Source organism: Balaenoptera acutorostrata, chromosome 16, assembly GCF_949987535.1.
Source record: "Balaenoptera acutorostrata chromosome 16, mBalAcu1.1, whole genome shotgun sequence".
Taxonomy (NCBI): Eukaryota; Metazoa; Chordata; class Mammalia; order Artiodactyla; family Balaenopteridae; genus Balaenoptera; species Balaenoptera acutorostrata.
This window is the reverse complement of record NC_080079.1, coordinates 29,239,573-29,245,572: the sequence shown is the minus strand read 5'-3', so window position 1 is coordinate 29,245,572 and position 6,000 is coordinate 29,239,573.

Genomic DNA, 6,000 nt, shown 5'->3' with positions numbered 1-6,000 from the left:
AAATCAACAAAGGATTAATCTCCAAAATATATAAACAGCTCATGCAGCTCAATATTAAAAAAAAAAAAAACCCAATCCAAAAACGGGCAGAAGACCTAAATAGACATCTCTCCAAATAAGACATACAGATGGCCAAGAGGCACATGAAAAGCTGCTCAACATCACTAATTATTAGAGAAATGCAAATCAAAGCTACAATGAGGTATCACCTCACACCAGTTAGAATGGGCATCATCAGAAAATCTACAAACAACAGATGCTGGAGAGGGTGTGGAGAAAAGGGAACCCTCTTGCACTGTTGGTGGGAATGTAAATTGATATAGCCAGTATGGAGAACAGTATGGAGGTTCCTTAAAAAGCTAAAAACAGAATTACCATATGACCCAGCAATCCCACTACTGTGCAGATACCCAGAGAAAACCATAATTCAAAAAGATACACGCACCCCAATGTTCATTGCAGCACTATTTACAATAGCCAGGTCATGGAAGCAACCTAAATGCCCATCGACAGACGCATGGATAAAGAAGATGTGGTACATATATACAATGGAATATTACTCAGCCATAAAAAGGAACGAAATTGGGTCATTTGTAGAGACGTGGGTGGACCTAGAGACTGTGATAGTGAAGTCAGAAAGAGAAAAACAAATATCATATATTAACACATGTGAAATCTAGAAAAATAGTACAGATGAACCAGTTTGCAAGCCATAGAGACACAGATGTAGAGAACAAACATGGACACGAAGGAGGGAAGTAGAGGGTGGGGGGTGGTGGGATGAATTGGGAGATTGGGATTGACATATATACACTAATATGTATAAAATAGATAACTAATAAGAACCTGCTGTATAAAAAAATAAAATTCAAAAAGAAAAGAAAAATTAAAATAAAAAAGACTGTCGAGTTGTCCTCTGGTTGTACCTCTGAGCACAGATATCTCCCCTGGTACTTCGTGCTAACATTCCTGCCTGCTGGCTCCTCTGTTAGTTTGCAAGTAAACTGTGATCTGGTTTGTCAGGGTTTACATTCTGGCATCATAAAGATCTCTCATAGTTCCATAAATATCTGCTAGACTGATATATTAGTTCGAATCTGTAAACCAATTCTACTTTGGCTAGCTTTTCATTTTCCTTCATCAAAGCATCTAATTTTTCTGCATACGTGGCTTCAATGTTAATGGTGGCACAGAACCGTTTTGTTTTAGCGGGACGTAGAGTTAGGGGTATGGCATAAGAGCAAAATCTGGCCTGCTGTTTTTATAAATAAAGTTTTTTTGAAACACAACCATGCTCACTTGTTTCTCTATTATCTATACCTGCTTTTGCGTTACAGTGGCAGAGTTGAGTTGTGACAGACTGTATGGCCTGAAAAGCCTAAAGCAGGGGTCCCTAACCCCCAGGCCATGGACCCATACCCGTCCTCGGCCTGTTAGGAACCAGGCCGCCCAGGAGGAGGTGAGCAGCGGGCAAGCTTGCAAAGCTTCAACTGCCACTCTCAGTCGCTCACGTTACCGCCTGAACTGTCCCCGCCCCGTCCATGGAAAAACTGTCTTCCATGAAACCAGTCCCTGGTGCCAAAAAGGTTGGGGACCGCTGGCCTAAGGTATTTAATTATCTGGCCTTTTATGGAAAAGGTTTGCCAATTCCTGCTCCAGAATCAACAGTGTGGTCTGGACTGGATCATGTTTCCATTCTCAGAAAGACAATTTGCCTCAAAAATGTCATGTGTGCCATACCTGCAGTAGATAGAATAACGGTCCCCAGAGATGTCCACGTCTGCATCCTCAAAACCCTGAGGATTCACCTCACATGGCAAAAGGGACTTCGCAGATGTGATTGAGGATACTGAGATGGGAAATTACCCAAAGTGGGCCCAGTGTAATTACAAGGATCCTTAATAAGAGTCAGGAGGGTCAGAGTTAAAATGAAGACGATGTGATGACAGAAACAGAGACATCTGAAGATGCTATGCTGCTTGATGGAGGAAGGGAACACAAGCCAAGAAACAGAGGCAGCTTCTAGAAGTTGGAAAAGGCAAGGAGACAGATTCTCCCCTGAAGTCTCTGTAAATAACCAGCCCTACCAACCCTGACTTTAGCCCAGTGAGACTGATTTCAAACTTCTGACCTCCAGAACCATAAGACAATAAATTTCTGTTGTTTTAGGCTACCAAATTAGCAGTAATTTGTTAAAGCAGCAATAGGAAACTAATACAATACCATAAGCCCAAGCAGCTCTGATTAAAATTGTCAGTATTCTCCAACTGAAATCAGTTTAGTAATTCATTGATCTTCACTGAATCCCACTGCAGTGTGAATTTGTAGAGGATTATGTTATCTTTAAAGCCCAGCTAGAAACGGTTTCAGTGCTCATGGCTATCACCCCTTCTATCAAATTGCAAAGATCTTATTCAGCTTAATCCTATTTGGAGGCAATCTTTTGATCTCACCTGAGAGGCTGCAGGAAGGTCCTCTGTTCAAATGAGTCACAGTGATTCTGACGACAGGAGGCGGCCATGACAGATCGGTAATCTTTCACTCTCAGCTTCCCTGATCCTGGAGCTGGGGAAGGGCTGCCACGGGGAAGGATTAGAGCTTGACTCCTCTTGAAGTCCCAGGGGACACCCAGGCGGGTGGTGCACAGGCAGTGCCTTGTGACATGGTCCTGCTGAGTCTGCAGACCCCCACGGTCTGCTGCTGAGTCCCATGCACCTGCCTGCTACCAATAAACGTTCCCGAATGAACACATTGCTCGCTCCTACCACCACGGCACAACTTACCTCTGGGAAAGCACTACCTGCTCCTTCAGGGTCACCTCTGAGTGGTACTAAGGAATAGATATTCCTATGCAGCTTGCAAAGCCTGCAATCTGTTGTAGAAAACTCCCTTATTGATACAAAACACTACTACTGATCTTCACTAACAATCACAGTGGGCTGGATGAAACAAAGCAGCACAAATTGGAGACTGGAGATGATCATCCCTGCTCTGTGGCACTGAATGTCTGCCACACCCAGCCCAGGTGAAACAGTACAAACTTCATCAATATGATGTACTAATAGATGGGAGAGTTTTAAATCCTGAGTTGTGTTTAGCGACCAGAGAGAGGATTTAGAATTAAGTATATGATGCTCAAGGTTTCTCGGTCTTCAGGCCTAAGGTTCTGCAAATGAAACACAATTCAGAGCACACCGTGTTCTTCTAGAGCCTGTTTGTACTCCTGACCCTGAAACAAAATGCACACAGAGTTCCAGCTTCACAACTAATTAAAAGGGTGACACAAAATTCAATCTACTAAAACCATGTATTTCTAGAACTCACTGTTCACAAAAATTTGCAGAATCATCTTATTTGTTCTCACAACAATCTTGAGAGGGAGGTCAGAAATCTACACGTTTCAGATGATGATAGATTCCCACCACCACTCCCTGTTCTCCGAGGACACTTGGGAGAAAGCATAACTGAAGAGCTACCTCCAGGCAGGAAAGGGAGCAAATTCATGACAGGAAGCAAGCAGGCAAACTGGATTTGGAAATTTTCTTCAACATTTCCTTCTGTTGTGCAGGAAACATCTGACACCCTTTCCTTCCTTGGTTTTTGTAATTCCTACTTTTCCAACAGTAGAAAGTTCTACTAAAAATAACTGCCTACACAGGTGCTTCTCAAATATAACATGCACACACATCACCTGGTAACTTGATGCAGTAGGCCTGGGGTGGGGCCTGCATTTCCAGTGAGCTCCCAGGGTACACGGATGGTGATGCTGCTGGTCTGAAGACCACACTTAAAAAATCACCTAGGGACTTCCCTGGTGGTCCAGTGGGTAAGACTCCATGCTCCCAATGCAGGGGGCCTGGGTTCGATCCCTGATCGGGGAACTAGATCCCACATGCATGCCACAACTAAGGAGTCCGCATGCTGCAACTAAGAGCCCACATGCCACAACTAAACATGTCGCAACAAAGATCCCACGTGCCGCAACTAAGACCTGGCGCAGCCTAAATAAACAAATACTAAAAAAAAAAAAAAAGCACCTAGCAACCACTGTGGAGAATAGTATGGAGTTTCCTTAAAAAAACTAAAAATAAAGCTACCATATGATCCAGCAATCCCACTCCTGGGCACATATCTGGAAAAGACAAAAACTCTAATTAGAAAAGATGCAGGCACCCCAATGTTCACAGCTGCACTATTTACAATAGCCAAGACATGGAAGCAACCTAAGTGTCCATCAACAGATGAATGGATAAAGAAGATGTGGTACATATATACAATGGAATACTACTCAGCCATAATAAAAAGAATGAAATAATGCCATTTGCAGCAACATGGATGCAACTAGAGATTATCATACTAAGTGAAGTCAAAGACAAATATTGTATGATATCACTTATGTGTGGAATCTAAAAAAATGATACAAATGAACTTATTTACAAAACAGAAATAGACTCAAAGACATAGAAAACAACTTATGGTATACCAAAGGGGAAAATGGAGCAGGGATAAATTGGGAATTTGGAATTAACAGATATACATCACTATATATAAAATAAACAACAGGGACCTACTGTATAGCACAGGGAACTAGAGTCAATATCTTGTAATAACCTATAATGGAAAAGAATCTGAAAAAGAATATATATGTATAACTGAATCACTTTTCTGTATAACCTGAAACATTGTAAATTAACTATACTTCAATAAAAAATAATAAATAGGGGCTTCCCTGGTGGCGCAGTGGTTGAGAATCTGCCTGCCAGTGCAGGGGACACGGGTTCGATCCCTGGTCTGGGAAGATCCCACATGCCGCGGAGCAACTGGGCCCGTGAGCCACAATTACTGAGCCTGCGCGTCTGGAGCCTGTGCTCCGCAACAAGAGAGGCCGCGATGGTGAGAGGCCCGCGCACTGCGATGAAGAGTGGCCCCCGCTTGCCACAACTAGAGAAAGCCCTCGCACAGAAATGAAGACCCAACACAGCCATAAATAAATAAATAAATAAATAAATTAAAAATAATAATAATAAATAAAAATAAAAATAAAGAAAAAGACTTAGCAGACATCTAGTGTTTACAATACTCATTTTTCATAAACTTGCTACCATCCCAATGATCTCCCCTTTGTTAGGGATTCATCATTTCTTCAATTTCATATTCTTTATAGGATGTTGCTGCTCTTTTTCCATTCTCAAGCAATCTTAAGCCCCATCAGTTAACTTTTTCTTAGATTTTTCCGGCCTTCGATCTGTCCTCCCTCCAAATCATCCTGCTATCATTTAGCTTTCCTACAACAAGGAATCCACCTAGGTAATAAGGAGTTTCTCATGAAATCTAAATTCCTTGACTTGGGCCTCGGGGCTCTCCAGTTTATTGTTCACTATGTGCTAGCGTTCTAGCATTCTCCATGTATTAACTCATTCCATCCATACCACAACCCTGTAAGGCGGACAGTAGTATTTTCTACTTTAGATGAGGAAGCTTCACTATCACAGGTTAGGTAAGTTGCCAAGGTCACAAAGCTCTTAAGTGTCTGCAGTCAGTCTGGCTCCAGAACAAGATGGAAAGGCTCAGCCTGAGGCATAAGTTTAAATTCAGGATCCATCAAAAATTGATGTAAGACTTGGGCAAGTCACAACGTCACTGGACCCCATCTTCCTACCTCATAAAATGAAAGAGTTGGCCTCACTGGCCTGTAAGTTTCTTTCCCATGGAGGCTGTCTATTCACCTACATTTTCTATTCCTTAACAGTATCAGGTGATACTTCTGTCACCCACTGTCCTCAGTGCCACCTCCGCTAGTGCTCCTGCTAATTCTCCCCCTCCCACCCCCCATCTGGCTTGAGCTGCTGTGTGGACTTGTTAGTTCATCACTAGTGCATCAGTTTCCACATCTGTAATGGCTGGGAAATACTTACCTCTTCAAGATTCCAGCTTTTCTGTTTTGCTAGGATTTTATCATAGGAAATGGCTTAATGAAGAGGCCTGCAGCACAGACATATT